At 53.2% G+C, this 19,590-nt stretch overlaps 5 non-coding genes across 5 annotated transcripts; all 5 read left to right on the top strand.

Moving 5' to 3' along the window:
- The first annotated feature begins 1,010 nt into the window (after window positions 1-1,010).
- Window positions 1,011-1,084, top strand: trnat-ugu (transfer RNA threonine (anticodon UGU)). The gene has a single exon. It is a non-coding gene; the product is annotated as a tRNA-Thr (tRNA).
- Window positions 1,085-5,181: 4,097 nt separating this feature from the next.
- On the top strand, window positions 5,182-5,254 carry trnat-agu (transfer RNA threonine (anticodon AGU)). Its single transcript has one exon. It is a non-coding gene; the product is annotated as a tRNA-Thr (tRNA).
- Window positions 5,255-5,886: 632 nt separating this feature from the next.
- trnat-ugu (transfer RNA threonine (anticodon UGU)) lies at window positions 5,887-5,959 on the top strand. Its single transcript has one exon. It is a non-coding gene; the product is annotated as a tRNA-Thr (tRNA).
- An 8,105-nt stretch (window positions 5,960-14,064) lies between these two features.
- On the top strand, window positions 14,065-14,137 carry trnat-agu (transfer RNA threonine (anticodon AGU)). The gene has a single exon. It is a non-coding gene; the product is annotated as a tRNA-Thr (tRNA).
- Window positions 14,138-18,801: 4,664 nt separating this feature from the next.
- Window positions 18,802-18,874, top strand: trnat-agu (transfer RNA threonine (anticodon AGU)). Its single transcript has one exon. It is a non-coding gene; the product is annotated as a tRNA-Thr (tRNA).
- The last annotated feature ends 716 nt before the right edge of the window (window positions 18,875-19,590 follow it).

The raw sequence follows: 19,590 nt of genomic DNA, 5'->3' as shown, positions 1-19,590 counted from the left end.
TCCCTATCTCTGTAACCTCCTCCAGCCCCTACACCCCTCCCTATCTCTGTAACCTCCTCCAGCCCCGACACCCCTCCCTATCTCTGTAACCTCCTCAAGCCCCTACACCCCTCCCTATCTCTGTAACCTCCTCCAGCCCCTCGCCCCTCCCTATCTCTGTAACCTCCTCCAGCCCCTACACCCCTCCCTATCTCTGTAACCCCCTCCAGCCCCTCGCCCCTCCCTATCTCTGTAACCTCCTCCAGCCCCACAACCCCCCGAGATGTCTGCACTCCTCTAATTCTGCCCTCCTGACCATCCCTGATTATAATCGCTCCACCATCGGTGGCCGTGCCTTCTGTTGCCTGGGCCCCAAGCTCTGGAACTCCCTCCCTAAACCTCTCCGCCTCTCTACCTCTCTTTCCCCTCTCTCCCCTTCCCCTCTCTCTCACTCCTTCCCCCTCTCTCTCATTTCTTCCCCCTCTCTCCACTTCCACTTCCTCTCTCCCCTTCCCCCTCTCATTCCCCTTCCCCCCTGTCACTCCCCTTCCCCCCTGTCACTCCCCTTTCCCCCCTCTCTCGCCCCTTCCTCACTCTCCCCCGTTCCCCTCTCTCTCCCCTTCGCCTCTCTCTCCCCTTCCCCTCTCTCTCCCCTTCCCCTCTCTCTCCTCTTCCCCACTCTCTCCCCTTCCCCTCTCTCTCCCCTTCCCCTCTCTCTCCCCTTCCCCTCTCTCTCCCCTTCCCCTCTCTCCCATTCCCCACTCTCTCCCATTCCCCTCTCTCTCCCCTTCCCTACTTTCTCCCCTTCCCCTCTCTCCCCTTCCCCACTCTCCCCCCTTCCCTTCTCTCCCCTTGCCCACTCTCTCCCCTCCCTCTCTCTCCCCTTACCCCTCTCTCTCACTCCTTCCCCACTCTCTCTCTCCCCTTCCCCTCCCTCTCTCTCCCCTTCTCCCTCTCTCTCACTCCTTCCACTCTCTCTTTTCCCTTCCCCTCTCTTTCCTGCTCCTTCCCGTGTTTTTCCAAAAGCAGGTGGCTCCATAGCTCAGGGGGTTAGAGAGCTGGTCTTGTAAACCAGGGGTCGTGAGTTCAAATCACACTGGGGCCTACTCAAAATTAGCTCAGTATTTAAATTCACTGTCAATTAACAAGGGCTGTAATTAGAGGAAAATAGTAGGCCATTTGGCCCTTCTAACCTGCACCAACATTCAATGAGTTCATGGCTGAACATGCAACTTCAGTATCCCATTCCTGCTTTCTCACCATACCCCTTGATGCCCCGAGTCATAAGGACTTCATCTATTTCCTTTTTGAATATATTCAGTGAACTTGCCTCAACAACTTTCTGTGGTAGAGAATTCCACAGGTTCACCACTCTCTGGGTGAAGAAGTTTCTCCTCATCTCGGTCCTAAATGGCTTACCCCTTATCCTTAGACTGTGTCCCCTGGTTCTGGACATCCCCAACATCAGGAACATTCTTTCTGCATCTAACCTGTCTAACCCGTCAGAATTTTAAACGTTTCGATGAGGTCGCCTCTCATTCTTCTGTACTCCAGTGAATACAAGCCCAGTTGATCCAGTCTTTCTTGATAGGTCGGTCCCGCCATCCCGGGAATCAGTCTGGTGAACCTTCGCTGCACTCCCTCAATAGCAAGAATGTCCTTCCTCAGGTTAGGAGACCAAAACTGTACACAATACTCCAGGTGTGGCCTCACCAAGGCCCTGTACAACTGTAGCAACACCTTCCTGCCCCTGTACTCAAATCCCCTCGCTATGAAGGCCAACATGCCTTTTCTTTCTTAACCGCCTGCTGTACCTGCATGCCAACCTTCAATGACTAATGTACCATGACACCCAGGTCTCTTTGCACCTCCCCTTTTCCTAATCTGTCACCATTCAAATAATAGTTTGTTTCTCTGTTTTTACCACCAAAGTGGATAACCTCACATTTATCCACATTATACTTCAACTGCCATGCATTTGCCCACTCACCTAACCTATCCAAGTCGCTCTGCAGCCTCATAGCATCCTCCTCGCAGCTCACACTGCCACCCAACTTAGTGTCATCCGCAAATTTGGAGAGACTGCATTTAATCCCCTCGTCTAAATCATTAATGTACAATGTAAACAGTGGGACCCCAGCACAGAACCTTGCGGTACCCCACTAGTCACTGCCTGCCATTCTGAAAAGTACCCGTTTACTCCTACTCTTTGCTTCCTGTCTGACAACCAGTTCTCAATCCACGTCAGCACACTACCCCCAATCCCATGTGCTTTAACTTTGCACATTAATCTCTTGTGTGGGACCTTGTCGAAAGCCTTCTGAAAGTCCAAATATACCACATCAACTGGTTCTCCCTTGTCCACTCTACTGGAAACATCCTCAAAAAATTCCAGAAGATTTGTCAAGCATGATTTCCCTTTCACAAATCCATGCTGACTTGGACCTATCGTATCACCTCTTTCCAAATGCACTGCTATGACATCCTTAATAATTGATTCCATCATTTTACCCACTACCGATGTCAGGCTGACCGGACTATAATTCCCTGTTTTCTCTCTCCCTTCTTTTTTAAAAAGTGGGATTACATTGGCCACCCTCCACTCCATAGGAACTGATCCAGAGTCAATGGAATGTTGGAAAATGACTGTCAATGCATCCACTATTTCCAAGGCCACCTCCTGAAGTACTCTGGGATGCAGTCCATCAGGCCCTGGGGATTTATCGGCCTTCAATCCCATCAGTTTCCCCAACACAATTTCCCGACTAATAAGGATTTCCCTCAGTTCCTCCTCCTTACTAGACCCTCCGACCCCTTTTATATCCGGAAGATTGTTTGTGTCCTCCTCAGTGAATACCGAACCAAAGTACTTGTTCAATTGGTCCGCCATTTCTTTGTTCCCCGTTATGACTTCCCCTGATTCTGACTGCAGGGGACCTACGTTTGTCTTTACTAACCTTTTTCTCTTTACATATCTATAGAAACTTTTGCAATCCGTCTTAATGTTCCCTGCCCTAATCAAACCCTTTGTCCTCCTCTGCTGAGTTCTAAATTTCTTCCAATCCCCGGGTTCGCTGCTATTTCTGGCCAATTTGTATGCCACTTCCTTGGCTTTAATACTATCCCTGATTTCCCTTGATAGCCACGGTTGAGCCACCTTCCCTTTTTTATTTTTACGCCAGACAGGAATGTACAATTGTTGTAGTTCATCCATGCGGTCTCTAAATGTCTGCCATTGCCCATCCACAGTCAACCCCCTAAGTATCATTCACCAATCTATCGTAGCCAATTCACGCCTCATACCTTCAAAGTTACCCTTCTTTAAGTTCTGGACCATGGTCTCTGAATTAACTGTTTCATTCTCCATCCTAATGCAGAATTCCACCATATTATGGTCACTCTTCCCCAACGGGCCTCGCACAACGAGATTGCTAATTAATCCTCTCTCATTACACAACACCCAGTCTAAGATGGCCTCCCCCCTAGTTGGTTCCTCGACATATTGGTTTAAAAAACCATCCCTTATGCACTCCAGGAAATCCTCCTCCACCGTATTGCTTCCAGTTTGGTTAACCCAATCTATGTGCATATTAAAGTCACCCATTATAACTGCTGCACCTTTATTGCACGCACCCCTAATTTCATGTTTGATGCCCTCTCCAACATCACTACTACTGTTTGGAGGTCTGTACACAACTCCCACTGACGTTTTTTGCCCTTTGATGTTCTGCAGCTCTACCCATATAGATTCCACATCATCCAAGCTAATGTCCTTCTGAACTATTGCCTTAATTTGCTCCTTAACCAGCAATGCTACCCCACCTCCTTTTCCTTTTATTCTATCTTTCCTGAATGTTGAATACCCTTGGATGTTGAGTTCCCAGCCCTGATCATCCTGGAGCCACGTCTCCGTAATCCCAATCACATCATATTTGTTAACATCTATTTGCACAGTTAATTCATCCACCTTATTGCGGATACTCCTTGCATTAAGACACAAAGCCTTCAGGCTTGTTTTTTTAACACACTTGGTCCTTTTAGAATTTTGCTGTACAGTGGCCCTTTTTGTTCTTTGCCTTGGGTTTCTCTGCCCTCCACTTTTCCTCATCTCCTTTCTGTCTTTTGCTTTTGCCTCCTTTTTGATTCCCTCTGTCTCCCTGCATTGGTTCCCATCCCCCTGCCATATTAGTTTAACTCCTCCCCAACAGCACTAGCAAACACTCCCCCTCGGACATTGGTTCCGGTAATTATAAATATTAAACAGCTCTGAGACCGACCCTGGAATGACAGCTCCCCTCTCCTCTTCTCATCCTGGTTTACTCTCTCTCCCACATTAAAAATCTCTCTTTCCCTTCCCCATCATGACCCATTCTGCATCTTTTTTTCACTCATTCTTCTTTCTTATCCTCTCTCCTTCCCGTCTCTCCCTCCTTCCCCTCCCTGTTCTCAGCACCCCTCTCTCTCCTTCCCCTCCCTCTCTTTCCCCTTCCCCTCTCTCTCTTTCCCTTTCCTCGCTCTCCTCTTCCCCTCTCACTCTCCCTCTTTCCCCTCTCTCTCCTCTCTCTCCTTCCCTCTCGACTTTCATTCTCTCCCCACTCCTTCCCCTCCTCTCTCCCCTTCCCCTCTCTCCCCTTCCCTCTCTACTTTCATTCTCTCCCCACTCCTTCCCCTTCTCTCCCCTTCCCCTCTCTCCCTTTCCCCCTCGAGAGACACACAGAGAGAAAGTGAGAGTGTGTGAGAGAGACAGAGAGAGTGAGAAAGTGTTGTGTGTGCAATAACTCAACAGACAGATCACTGTCAACTCCGAACAGGTACACACCTGGCTCTACTTTATTAGGGCCCAAAGTGATTACATTACAAGATGGCTGGCCTTTTACACCTGGGCCACACACACGTGTGTACAGCCCAATGACCTCCGACATTGGCCCCACCTGGTGGCTAGTAACCCCAAGCACACATACATGACAGAAAGAGAGAGACAGGGAGACAGAGAGACAGAGAGATTGAGGCAGAGTGTGACTGAGTTGCCTTGCGATGTTTTACGACGTGAAAGACCCGATATATCGATGTTGAGAAGTGAATATTGAAGAGACGGAGGCAGGATTCTGGGGGATGAGACACAATCTGAGCATTTCACTGACCCCTCCTCATTCTTCAAACACACAGCACTAACTGGGGAATGACCCACAGCCCAGGTCAGGTGGCTCAATAGCTCAGGGGTTAGAGCACTGGTCTAGTCAACCAGGGGTTGTGGGTTCAAATCACACTGGGGCCTACTCAAAATTAGTTCAGTATTTAAATTCACTGTCAATTAACAAGGGCTTTAATTATAAATATTAACAACTCTGAGACTGACTCTCAAACAACAGGCCTCTGTCTTGCTGACACTCTCTCTCACTTTCCCAATCTCTCTCTGCTTTCCAGGTCATGACCTGTTCTGCATTTTTTTTTTCCTGCAATCTCACTTTCTCCATCTCTCTCCCCTTTCCCTCTTTCTCCCCTTTCCCTCCCTCTCCCTCTTTTAACTTTCTTTTCAGATTCTCCCCTGCTCCCTCTCTCTTCCCTTCCTTTCTCTCTCCCCTGCCTCCTCCCTCTCTCGACTTCCAATCTCTCTCCCCTCCCCCACTCGCTCTCCCCCAATCCGCGCTCTCCCATTCCCCTCTGTCTGACTCCTTCCCCCTCTCTCTCCCATTCCCTCTCCCACTCATTCCCCTCTCTCCCTCCTTTTACAACTTCCAAGCACTGATCTCTCTCACACAGCCGGCACAGACACGATGGGCCGAATGGCCCTCCTTGTGTGCTGTAAGATTCTGTCAATGTTCAGGGATGAATCACCGAGAATGATTATTCAGGCCCCACCTCCTTGTTAACAATAGTAAGATGTAAACAGGAGCTGGTGTTACAGGTGGCTCCATAGCTCAGGGGTTAGAGCACTGGTCTTGTAAACCAGGGGTTGTGGGTTCAAATCTCACTGGAGCCTACTCAATTTTGGCTTCTGTTGCTGAATTGACCATCAATTAGCGACAAGCCGCCACCATCAACAGGAACCACTCACTCTGCACTTTACAATCTACCCACAGCACTTTCACTTCCCACCCCCAGTCTGTATCCCACCTTTTCCACATCCAGTCTCAGAGACACCGATATATCATCGACTCATAGAAACTTACAGCAGGGAAGGAGACCATTTCGGCCCATCGTGTCCGCACCAGCCGACCAAGAGCTATCTGCTGGGCAGGGCCACATAGTCCGCATGTCCCAGACACGAGACTCCCAAAGCAAGCGCTCTACTCGGAACTCCTTCACGGCAAGCGAGCCAAAGGTGGGCAGAGGGAACGTTACAAGGGAACACCCTCAAAGCGTCCCTGATAAAGTGCAACATCCCCACCGACACCTGGGAGTCCCTGGCCAAAGACCAGTCCGCCCGGAGTGGAGGAAGTGCATCCGGGAGGGCACTGAGCACCTCGAGTCTCGTCGCCGAGAGCGTGCAGAGACCAAGCGCAGGCAGCGGAAGGAGCTTGCGGCAAACCAGTCCCACCCTCCCCTTCCCTCAACGTCTATCTGTCCCACCTGTGACAGGGACTGTGGTTCCCGTATTGGACTGTTCAGTCACCTCAGGACTCATGTTTCGAGTGGGAGCAAGTCTTCCTCGATTCCGAGGGACTGCCGATGATGATGATATGATCCCAGCCTGATCCCACTTTCCAGCTCTCGGTGCGTAGCCCTGTAGCTTACGGCACTTCAAGTGCACATCCAAGTACCTTTTAAATGTGGTGAGGGTTTCTGCCTCTACCACCCTTTCAGGCCGTGAGTTCCAGACCCCCACCACCCTCTGGGTGAAAGAATGGAGGTCTCCCCTCAGCCTCCTCTGTTCCAAAGAAAACAACCCCAGCCGATCCAATCTTCCCTCGTGGCTAAAATTCTCCAGTCCCGCCAACATCCTGGTAAATCTCCTCTGCACCCTCTCCAGTGCAATCACATCCTTCCTGCGATATCCTGACATTTCCCAGTTCCTGCCTTCGCTGGTTTTAGGCTCAAGAGGCGGCAATGGACACAAGATGACCCAGTTGGGATTTTCCACAAATAATGAATCCCACGGCCACATCTGTTTGACCCTCGGAGGGCACTCTGTAAATTCACCAAATTTATTAAATGCACACCTTACCCCCGCCCTGTGGTTACGCTCGAACTGTACACAACACTGGTTAGGCCACAGCTGGAGTACTGCGTGCAGTTCTGGTCACCACATTACAGGAAGGATGTGATTGCACTGGAGAGGGTGCAGAGGGGATTTACCAGGATGTTGTCGGGACTGGAAAACTTTAGCCATGAGGAAAGATTGGATAGGCTGGGTTTGTTTTCCTGGGAACAGAGGAGGCTGAGGGGAGATTTAATTGAGGTGTATAAAATTATGAGGGGCCTGGATAGAGTGGATAAGAAGGACCTATTTCCCCTTAGCAGAGGGGTCAATAACCGGGGGGCACAGATTTAAAGTAATTGGGGGGAGGTTTAGAGGGGATTTGAGGGGAAATGTCTTCACCCAGAGGGTGGTGGGGGTCTGGAACTCACGGCCTGAAAGGGTGGTAGAGGCAGAAACCCTCACCACATTTAAAAAGTACTTGAATGTACACTTGAAGTGTCGTATCCTACAGGGCTACGGACCGAGAGCTGGAAAGTGGGATTAGGCTGGGTAGCTCTTGGTCGGCCGGTGGGGACACGATGGGCCGGAATGGCCTCCTCCCGTGCTGTAAATGTTTATGATTCTCTGATTCTCTCTCTCACTCCTTCCCACATTCTACCCGACGTAAACTAGAGGTGATCCAAAACTCGGCTGCCCCATGTCCTAACTCGCACCGAGTCCCACTCACCCATCACCCCCTGTGCTCACTGCCCCCGTGTCCTAACTCGCACTGAGTCCCAGTCACCCATCACCCCCTGTGCTCACTGCCCCCGTGTCCTAACTCACACCAAGTCCCGCTCACACATCACCCCCTGTGCTCACTGCCCCCGTGTCCTAACTCGCACCGAGTCCCACTCACCCATCACCCCCTGTGCTCACTGCCCCCGTGTCCTAACTAACACCCAGTCCCACTCACCCATCACCCCCTGTGCTCGCTGACCCCATGTCCTAACTCGCAACCAGTCCCCCTCACCCATCACCCCTGTGCTCATTGCCCCGTGTCCTAACTCGCACCGAGTCCCACTCACCCATTACCCCCTGTGCTCACTGCCCCGTGTCCTAACTCGCACCCAGTCCCGCTCACCCATCACCCCCTGTGCTCGCTGACCCCGTGTCCTAACTCGCACACAGTCCCACTCACCCATCACCCCCTGTGCTCACTGCCCCGTGTCCTAACTCGCACCCAGTCCCGCTCACCCATCACCCGCTGTGCTCGCTGCCCCCGTGTCGTAACTCGCACTGAGTCCCACTCACCCATCACCCTCTGTACTCGCTGACCCCGTGTCCTAACTCGCACCGAGTCCCGCTCACCCATCTCCCCCTGTGCTCGCTGCCCTACATTGGCTCCCGGTTAAGAAATGCCTCGATTTCAAAATTCTCATCCTTGTTTACAAATCACTCCATGGCCCCTCACTACTCACTATCTCTGTAATCTCCTCCAGCCCCTACACCCCTCCCTATCTCTGTAACCTCCTCCAGCCCCTACACCCCTCCCTATCTCTGTAACCTCCTCCAGCCCCGACACCCCTCCCGATCTCTGTAACCTCCTCCAGCCCCTCACCCCTCCCTATCTCTGTAACCTCCTCCAGCCCCTACACCCCTCCCTATCTCTGTAACCTCCTCCAGCCCCACAACCCTCCCTATCTCTGTAATCTCCTCCAGCCCTACACCCCTCCCTATCTCTGTAACTTCCTCCAGCCCCTCACTACTCCCTATCTCTGTAACCTTCTCCAGCCCCACAACCCTCCCTATCTCTGTAACTTCCCACAACCCTCCCTATCTCTGTAACCTCCTCCAGCTTCTACATCCCTCCCTATCTCTGTAACCCCACAATCATTGAATGGCGGAGCAGGCTCAAGGGGCTAGATGGCCTACTCCTGTTCCTAATTCTTATGTTCTTATGTCTGCACTCCTCTAATTCTGCCCTCCTGACCATCCCTGATTATAATCGCTCCACCATCGGTGGCCGGGCCTTCTGTTGCCTGGGCCCCAAGCTCTGGAACTCCCTCCCTAAACCTTTCCACCTCTCTACCTCTCTTTCCTCCTTCAAGACTCTCCTTAAAACCGACCTCTTCACCTGCGCTAATTTCTACTTTTGTGGCTCGGTGTCAAATTTCTATCCCATAATCCTCCTGTGGAGCACCTTGGGACGTTTCACTACGTTAAAGGCGCTATATAAATATACATTATTGTTGGTGTTCCCTCTGTCTCTCCTCTTCCCCGTCTCTCTCTCACTCCTTCCCCTCACTCTCCCCTTCCCTCTCTCTCACTCCTTCCCCTCACTCTCCCCTTCCCTCTCTCTCACTCCTTCACCTCACTCTCCTCTTCCCCGTCTCTCTCTCACTCCTTCACCTCACTCTCCTCTTCCCCGTCTCTCTTTCACTCCTTCCCCTCACTCTCTCTCTCACTCCTTCCCCTCACACTTTGCTTCCCTCTCTCTCACTCCTTCCCCTCACTCTCCCCTTCCCTCTCTCTCACTCCTTCTCCTTACTCACCCTTACCTCTCTCTCACTCCTTCCCCTCACTCTCCCCTTCCCTCTCTCTCACTCCCTCCCCTCACTCTCCCCTTCCCTCTCTCTCACTCCCTCCCCTCACTCTCCACTTCCCTCTCTCTCACTCCTTCCCCTCACTCTCCCGTTCCCTCTCTCTTCCTCTAATAGAGCCCCACCTACTGGACTATTGATGTAATAACAACTACTGACACGCTCCTCTCTCTCTCCATCTCTCTCTCTCACTCTCTCCCCGTCCCCCTCTCACTCACTCATTCCCTCACGCTGTCCCTTTTCCCCGCTTTCTCCCCTTCCCACTCTCCGCTCCTCTCTCTCCACTCAATCCTCAATCTCTCTCCTCCCTCTCTCTCTCTCTCTCTCCCTTCCCTTCTGACTTTCCCCTTCCCCCTCACTAACCCCTTCCGGCTCGAGAGACAGTGAGCGACAGAGAGAAAGTGATAGAGAGACAGAGAGAGAGAGAGACAGAGGGAGAGAGAGAAAGAGATTGAGAGACAGAGAGATTGGGACAGAGTGTGACTGAGTTGCCTTGGGATGTTTTACTACGTGAAAGACCCGATATATCGATGTTGAGAGGCGAATATTGAAAAGACGGAGGCAGGCGTCTCCCCTGCCTCCTCCCTCTCTCTCTTTCCGATCTCTCTCCCCTTCCCCCTCTCTCTCACTCCTTCCACTCTCTCTTTTCCCTTCCCCTCACTTTCCTGCTCCTTCCCCTGTTAGAGCACTGGTCTCGTAAACCAGAGGTCGTGAGTTCAAATCTCAGTGGGGTCTGCTCAAAATTAGCTCAGTGTTTAAATTCACTGTCAATTAACAAGGGCTTTAATTATAAATATTAAACAGCTCTGAGACTGTCCCTGGAACAACAGGGTCCCCTCCTCTCTGACACTCTCTCTCCCTTTCCAAATCTCTCTCTCCCTTCCCCATCACGACCCGTTCTACACCTTTTTATCGCTTTCCCGTCTCTCACTCATTCCCTTCTCCCCCTTTCCCCCTCCCTCGCCTCACCCTCTCTCTCCGCGATCCACTCTCTCACCCCCTCTCTCCGCTCACTCTGTCTCTTTCACCAACCCAGTCTCTCCACCCTCTCTCCCCTTCCCCTCACCTTTTCACTCTCCACTTCCCTCCCTCCCCTCCTTCCTCTCTCGCTCTCTTTTCCCTTTCTTTTCAGAGTCTCCCGTTCTCCCTCTCTCTCCCCTTCCTTTCTCTCTCGCTTGCCTCCTCCCTCTCTTGCCTTCCCATCTCTCTCCCCTCTCCCCTTCCCCTCGCTCCCCTTCCATCACTTACTCTGCCTTCCGCTCTCATCCATTATCCTCTCTCACTCACTCCATCGCCACCCTTCCCTCTCCCTCTATTTCCCCTTCCCCCTCTCTCTCACTCCTTCCACTCTCTCTTTTCCCTTCCCCTCTCTTTCCTGCTCCTTACCCTGCGTTTCCCAACGCAGGTGGTTCCATAGCTCAGGGGTTAGAGCACTGGTCTAGTAAATCAGGGTCGTGGGTTCAAATCTCACTGGGGCATACTCAAAATTAGCTCAATATTTAAATTCACCGTCAATTAACAAGGGCTTTAATTATAAATATTAAACTGCTCTGATACCGACCCTGGAACAACAGGTTGTCGTCTCTATTACACTTTCTCTCCATCCAAATCTCTCTCTGCCGACCCCCATTCTGCATCTTTTACCCCCTTTCCCGCGATCTCGCTTTGCCCGTCTCCCCCCTCCCTTGCCACACCCACTCTCTATCCTTTCCTGTCTCTCTCTCTCCCCCTTCCGCTCCCCACCTCTCATTCCCCTTCCCCCTGTATCTCAATTCTTCCCACATTCTACCCCAATATAAACTAGAGGTGATCCAAAATATGTCAGACCCCGTGTCCTAACTCACACCCAGTCCCACTCACCCATCACCCCCTGTGCTCACTGCCCCGTGTCCTAACTCGCACCCAGTCCCACTCACCCATCACCCCCTGTGCTCACTGCCCCGTGTCCTAACTCGCACCCAGTCCCACTCACCCATCACCCCCTGTGCTCACTGCCCACGTGTCCTAACTTGCACCGAGTCCCGCTCACCCATCACCCCCTGTGCTCGCTGCCCCGTGTCCTAACTCGCACCCAGTCCCACTCACCCATCACCCCCTGTGCTCACTGCCCACGTGTCCTAACTCGCACCGAGTCTCGCTCACCCATCACCCCCTGTGCTCGCTGCCCCGTGTCCTAACTCGCACCCAGTCCCACTCACCCATCACCCCCTGTGCTCACTGCCCACGTGTCCTAACTCGCACCGAGTCCCACTCACCCATCACCCCCTGTGCTCTCTGCCCTACATTGGCTCCCGGTTAAGCAACGCCTCGATTTCAAAATTCTCATCCTTGTTTACAAATCCCTCCATGACGCTCGCCCCTCCCTATCTCTGTAACTTCCTCCAGCACTACACCCCTCCCTATCTCTGTTACCTCCTCCAGCGTCTACACCCCTCCCTATCTCTATAACCTCCTCCAACACCTACATCCCTCCCTATCTCTGTAACATCCTCCAGCACTACACCCCTCCCTATCTCTGTTACCTCCTCCAGCGTCTACACCCCTCCCTATCTCAATAACCTACTCCAACCCCTGCACCTCTCCCTATCTCAATAACCTCCTCCAACACCTACACCCCTCCCTATCTCTGTAACCTCCTCCAGCACTACACCCCTCCCTATCTCTGTTACCTCCGCCAGCGTCTACACCCCTCCCTATCTCTGTAACCTCCTCCAGCCCCTACACCCCTCCCTATCTCTGTAATCTCCTCCAGCCCCACAACCCCCCGAGATGTCTGCACTCCTCTAATTCTGCCCTCCTGACCATCCCTGATTATAATCGCTCCACCATCGGTGGCCGGGCCTTCTGTTGCCTGGGCCCCAAGCTCTGGAACTCCCTCCCTAAACCTTTCCGCCTCTCTACCTATCTTTCCTCCTTCAAGACGCTCCTTAAAACCGACCTCTTCACCTGCACTAATTTCTACTTTTGTGGCTCGGTGTCAAATTTCTATCCCATAATCCTCCTGTGGAGCACCTTGGGACATTTCACTACGTTAAAGGCGCTATATAAATATACATTATTGTTGTTGTTCCCTCTGTCTCTCCTCTTCCCCGTCTCTCTCTCACTCCTTCCCCTCACTCTCCCCTTCCCTCTCTCTCACTCCTTCCCCTCACTCTCCCCTTCCCTCTCTCTCACTCCTTCCCATCACTCTCCCCTTCCCTCTCTCTCACTCCTTCCCCTCACTCTCCCCTTCCCTCTCTCTCACTCCTTCCCCTCACTCTCCCCTTCCCTCTCTCTCACTCCTTCCCCTCACTCTCCCCTTCCCTCTCTCTCACTCCTTCCCCTCACTCTCCCCTTCCCTCTCTCTCACTCCTTCACCTCACTCTCCCCTTCCCTCTCTCTCACTCCTTCGCCACACTCTCCCCTTCTCTCTCTCTCACTCCATCCCCTCACTCTCCCCTTCCCTCTCTCTCACTCCTTCCCCTCACTCTCCCCTTCCCTCTCTCTCACTCCTTCCCCTCACTCTTCCCTTCCCTCTCTCTCAATCCTTCCCCTCACCCTCCCCTTCCCTCTCTCTCACTCCGTCCCCTCACTCTCCCCTTCCCTCTCTCTCAATCCTTCCCCTCACTCACCCCTTCCCTCTCTCTCAGTCCTTCCCCTCACTCTCCCCTTCCCTCTCTCTCACTCCTTCCCCTCACTCTCCCCTTCCCTCTCTCTCACTCCTTCCCCTCACTCTCCTCTTCTCCATCTCTCTCTCACTCCTTCCCGTCACTCTCCCCTTCCCTCTCTCTTCCGCTAATAGAGCCCCACCTAGTGGACTATCGATGTAATAACAACTACTGACACGCTCCGCTCTCTCTCCATCTCTCTCTCTCCCTCTCTCCCCTTCCCCCTCTCACTCACTCCTTCCCTCACGCTGTCCCTTTCCCCCGCTTTCTCCCCTTCCCACTCTCCGCTCCTCTCTCTCCACTCAATCCTCAATCTCTCTCCTCCTCTCTCTCTCTCTCTCTCTCCCTTCCCTTCTGACTTTCCCCTTCCCCCTCGCTAACCCCTTCCGGCTCGAGAGACAGTGAGCGACAGAGAGAAAGTGATAGAGAGACAGAGAGAGAGAGAGACAGAGGGAGAGAGAGAAAGAGATTGAGAGACAGAGAGATTGAGGCAGAGTGTGACTGAGTTGCCTTGGGATGTTTTACTACGTGAAAGACCCGATATATCGATGTTGAGAGGCGAATATTGAAGAGACGGAGGCAGGAGTCTCCCCTGCCTCCTCCCTCTCTCTCTTTCCGATCTCTCTCCCCTTCCCCCTCTCTCTCACTCCTTCCACTCTCTCTTTTCCCTTCCCCTCACTTTCCTGCTCCTTCCCCTGTATGTCCCAGAGCAGGTGGCTCCATAGCTCAGGGGTTAGAGCACTGGTCTAGTAAACCAGGAGTCGTGAGTTCAAATCTCACTGGGGCCTACTCAAAATTAGCTCAGTGTTTAAATTCACCGTCAATTAACAATGGCTTTAATTATAAATATTAAACTGCTCTGAGACTGTCCCTGGAACAACAGGGTCCCCTCCTCTCTCCTCCTTCTTGTGTCTCTGACACTCTCTCTCCCTTTCCAAATCTCTCTCTCCCTTCCCCATCACGACCCGTTCTACACCTTTTTATCGCTTTCCCGTCTCTCACTCATTCCCTTCTCCCCCTTTCCCCCTCCCTCGCCTCACCCTCTCTCTCCGCTATCCACTCTCTCACCCCCTCTCTCCGCTCACTCTGTCTCTTTCGCCAACCCAGTCTCTCCACCCTCTCTCCCCTTCCCCTCGCCTTTTCACTCTCCACTTCCCTCCCTCCCCTCCTTCCTCTCTCGCTCTCTTTTCCCTTTCTTTTCAGAGTCTCCCGTTCTCCCTCTCTCTCCCCTTCCTTTCTCTCTCGCTTGCCTCCTCCCTCTCTTGCCTTCCCATCTCTCTCCCCTTCCCCCCTCTCCACTTCCCCTCTCTCCCCTTCCATCACTTACTCTCCCCTTCCGCTCTCATCCATTATCCTCCCTCACTCACTCCATCGCCACCCTTCCCTATCCCTCTATTTCCCCTTGCCCCTCTCTCTCACTCCTTCCACTCTCTCTTTTCCCTTCCCCTCTCTTTCCTGCTCCTTACTCTGCGTTTCCCAAAGCAGGTGGTTTCATAGCTCAGGGGTTAGAGCACTGGTCTAGTAAATCAGGGTCGTGGGTTCAAATCTCACTGGGGCATACTCAAAATTAGCTCAATGTTTAAATTCACCGTCAATTAACAAGGGCTTTAATTATAAATATTAAACTGCTCTGATACCGACCCTGGAACAACAGGTTGTCGTCTCTATTACACTTTCTCTCCATCCAAATCTCTCTCTGCCAACCCCCATTCTGCATCTTTTACCCCCTTTCCCGCGATCTCGCTTTGCCCGTCTCCCCCCTCCCTTGCCACACCCACTCTCTATCCTTTCCTGTCTCTCTCTCTCCCCCTTCCGCTCCCCACCTCTCATTCCCCTTCCCCCTGTCTCTCAATTCTTCCCACATTCTACCCCAATATAAACTACAGGTGATCCAAAACTCGACTGACCCCGTGTCCTAACTCGCACCGAGTCCCACTCACCCATCACCCGCTGTGCTCGCTGCCCCGTGTCCTAACTCACACCCAGTCCCACTCACCCATCACCCCCTGTGCTCACTGCCCCGTGTCCTAACTCACACCCAGTCCCACTCACCCATCACCCGCTGTGCTCGCTGCCCCTGTGTCCAAACTCGCACCGAGTCCCGCTCACCCATCACCCCCTGTGCTCACTGCCCCGTGTCCTAACTCACACCCAGTCCCACTCACCCATCACCCCCTGTGCTCACTGCCCCGTGTCCTAACTCACACCCAGTCCCACTCACCCATCACCCGCTGTGCTCGCTGCCCCTGTGTCCAAACTCGCACCGAGTCCCGCTCACCCATCACCCCCTGTGCTCGCTGACCCCGTGTCCTAACTCACACCCAGTCCCACTCACCCATCACCCACTGTGCTCGCTGACCCGTGTCCTAACTCGCACCCAGTCCCGCTCACCCATCACCCCCTGTGCTCACTGCCCCGTGTCCTAACTCGCACCGAGTCCCGCTCACCCATCACCCCCTGTGCTCACTGCCCACGTGTCCTAACTCACACCCAGTCCCACTCACCCATCACCCCCTGTGCTCACTGCCCCGTGTCCTAACTCGCACCGAGTCCCGCTCACCCATCACCCCCTGTGCTCACTGCCCACGTGTCCTAACTCACACCCAGTCCCACTCACCCATCACCCCCTGTGCTCACTGCCCACGTGTCCTAACTTGCACCGAGTCCCGCTCACCCATCACCCTCTGTGCTCACTGCCCCGTGTCCAAACTCACACCGAGTCCCACTCACCCATCACCCCCTGTGCTCTCTGCCCTACATTGGCTCCCGGTTAAGCAACGCCTCGATTTCAAAATTCTCATCCTTGTTTACAAATCCCTCCATGACGCTCGCCCCTCCCTATCTCTGCAACTTCCTCCAGCACTACACCCCTCCCTATCTCTGTTACTTCCTCCAGCGTCTACACCCCTCCCTATCTCTATAACCTCCTCCAACACCTACACCCCTCCCTATCTCTGTAACTTCCTCCAGCACTACACCCCTCCCTATCTCTGTTACCTCCTCCAGCGTCTACACCCCTCCCTATCTCTATAACCTCCTCCAACACCTACATCCCTCCCTATCTCTGTAACTTCCTCCAGCACTACACCCCTCCCTACCTCTGTTACCTCCTCCAGCGTCTACACCCCTCCCTATCTCAATAACCTCCTCCAACACCTACACCCCTCCCTATCTCTGTAACCTCCTCCAGCCCCTACACCCCTCCCTATCTCTGTAACCACCTCCAGCACCTACACCCCTCCCTATCTCTGTAACCTCCTCCAGCCCCTACACCCCTCCCTTTCTCTGTAACCTCCTCCAGCCCCTACACCCCTCCCTATATCTGTAACCTCCTCCAGCACCTACACCCCTCCCTATCTCTGTAACCTCCTCCAGCCCCTACACCCCTCCCTTTCTCTGTAATCTCCTCCAGCCCCTACACGCCTCCCTATCTCTGTAACCTCCTCCAGCCCCACAACCCCCCGAGATGTCTGCACTCCTCTAATTCTGACCTCTGACCATCCCTGATTATAATCGCTCCACCATCGGGGGTCGTGCCTTCTGTTGCCTGGGCCCCAAGCTCTGGAACTCCCTCCCTAAACCTCTCCGCCTCTCTACCTCTCTTTCCTCCTTCAAGACGCTCCTAATAACCGACCTCTTCACCTGCGCCAATTTCTATTTTTGTGGCTCAGTGTCAAATTTTTATCCCATAATCCTCCTGTGGAGCACCTTGGGACGTTTCACTACGTTAAAGGCGCTATATAAATATACATTATTGTTGGTGTTCCCTCTGTCTCTCCTCTTCCCCGTCTCTCTCTCACTCCTTCCCCTCACTCTCCCCTTCCCTCTTTCTCACTCCTTCTCCTCACTCTCCCCTTCCCTCTCTCTCACTCCTTCACCTCACTCTCCACTTCTCTCTCTCTCAATCCTTCCCCTCACTCTCCCCTTCTCTCTCTCTCACTCCTTCCCCTCACTCTCCCCTTCCCTCTCTCTCACTCCTTCACCTCACTCTCCTCTTCCCCGTCTCTCTCTCACTCCTTCCCCTCACTCTCCCTTTCCCTCTCTCTCACTCCTTCCCCTCACTCTCCCTTTCCCTCTCTCTCACTCCTTCACCTCACTCTCCACTTCTCTCTCTCTCAATCCTTCCCCTCACTCTCCCCTTCTCTCTCTCTCACTCCTTCCCCTCACTCTCCCCTTACTCTCTCTCACTCCTTCACCTCACTCTCCTCTTCCCCGTCTCTCTCTCACTCCTTCCCCTCACTCTCCCTTTCCCTCTCTCTCACTCCTTCCCCTCACTCTCCCTTTCCCTCTCTCTCACTCCTTCCCCTCACTCTCCACTTCTTTCTCTCTCAATCCTTCCCCTCACTCTCCCCTTCTCTCTCTCTCACTCCTTCCCCTCACTCTCCCCTTCCCTCTCTCTCACTCCTTCACCTCACTCTCCTCTTCCCCGTCTCTCTCTCACTCCTTCCCCTCACTCTCCCTTTCCCTCTCTCTCACTCCTTCCCCTCACTCTCCCTTTCCCTCTCTCTCACTCCTTCACCTCACTCTCCCCTTCCCTCTCTCTCACTCCTTCCCCACACTCTCCCCTTCTCTCTCTCTCAATCCTTCGCCTCACTCTCCCCTTCCCTCTCTCTCACTCCTTCCCCTCACTCTCCCCTTTCCTCTCTCTCAATCCTTCCCCTCTCTCACCTCTTCCCTCTCTCTCAATCCTTCCCCTCACTCTCCCCTTCCCTCTCTCTCACTCCTTCCCCTCACTCTCCCCTTCCCTCTCTCTCACTCCTTCCCCTCACTCTCCCCTTCCCTCTCTCTCACTCCTTCCCCTCACTCTCCCCTTCCCTCTCTCTCACTCCTTCCCCTCACTCTCCCCTTCCCTCTCTCTTCCTCTAATAGAGCCCCACCTAGTGGACTATCAATGTAATAACAACTACTGACACGCTCCTCTCTCTCTCCATCTCTCTCTCTCCCTCGCTCCCCGTCCCCCTCAAACTCACTCCTTCCCTCACGCTGTCCCTTTCCCCCGCTTTCTCCCCTTCCCACTCTCCGCTCCTCTCTCTCCACTCAATCCTCAATCTCTCTCCTCCTCTCTCTCTCTCTCTCTCTCTCCCTTCCCTTCTGACTTTCCCCTTCCCCCTCGCTAACCCCTTCCGGCTCGAGAGACAGTGAGCGACAGAGAGAAAGTGATAGAGAGACAGAGAGAGAGAGAGACAGAGGGAGAGAGAGAGAGAGACAGAGAGACAGAGAGATTGAGGCAGAGTGTGACTGAGTTGCCTTGGGATGTTTTACTACGTGAAAGACCCGATATATCGATGTTGAGAGGCGAATATTGAAAAGACGGAGGCAGGCGTCTCCCCTGCCTCCTCCCTCTCTCTCTTTCCGATCTCTCTCCCCTTCCCCCTCTCTCTCACTCCTTCCACTCTCTCTTTTCCTTTCCCCTCACTTTCCTGCTCCTTCCCCTGTATGTCCCAGAGCAGGTGGCTCCATAGCTCAGGGGTTAGAGCACTGGTCTAGTAAACCAGGAGTCGTGAGTTCAAATCTCACTGGGGCCTACTCAAAATTAGCTCAGTGTTTAAATTCACTGTCAATTAACAATGGCTTTAATTATAAATATTAAACAGCTCTGAGACTGTCCCTGGAACAACAGGGTCCCCTCCTCTCTCCTCCTTCTTGTGTCTCTGACACTCTCTCTCCCTTTCCAAATCTCTCTCTCCCTTCCCCATCACGACCCGTTCTACACCTTTTTATCGCTTTCCCGTCTCTCACTCATTCCCTTCTCCCCCTTTCCCCCTCCCTCGCCTCACCCTCTCTCTCCGCTATCCACTCTCTCACCCCCTCTCTCCGCTCACTCTGTCTCTTTCTCCAACCCAGTCTCTCCACCCTCTCTCCCCTTCCCCTCGCCTTTTCGCTCTCCACTTCCCTCCCTCCCCTCCTTCCTCTCTCGCTCTCTTTTCCCTTTCTTTTCAGAGTCTCCCGTTCTCCCTCTCTCTCCCTTTCCTTTCTCTCTCCCTTGCCTCCTCCCTCTCTTGCCTTCCCATCTCTCTCCCCTTCCCCCCTCTCCCCTTCCCCTCTCTCCCCTTCCATCAATTACTCTCCCCTTCCGCTCTCATTCATTATCCTCTCTCACTCACTCCATCGCCACCCTTCCCTCTCCCTCTATTTCCCCTTCCCCCTCTCTCTCACTCCTTCCACTCTCTCTTTTCCCTTCCCCTCTCTTTCCTGCTCCTTACCCTGCGTTTCCCAAAGCAGGTGGTTCCATAGCTCAGGG

This window comes from Pristiophorus japonicus, unplaced genomic scaffold, assembly GCF_044704955.1.
Source record: "Pristiophorus japonicus isolate sPriJap1 unplaced genomic scaffold, sPriJap1.hap1 HAP1_SCAFFOLD_288, whole genome shotgun sequence".
Lineage (NCBI taxonomy): Eukaryota > Metazoa > Chordata > Chondrichthyes > Pristiophoridae > Pristiophorus > Pristiophorus japonicus.
Note: the sequence above shows the minus strand (reverse complement) of the source record. Positions and strands in the feature narration are given on the sequence as shown.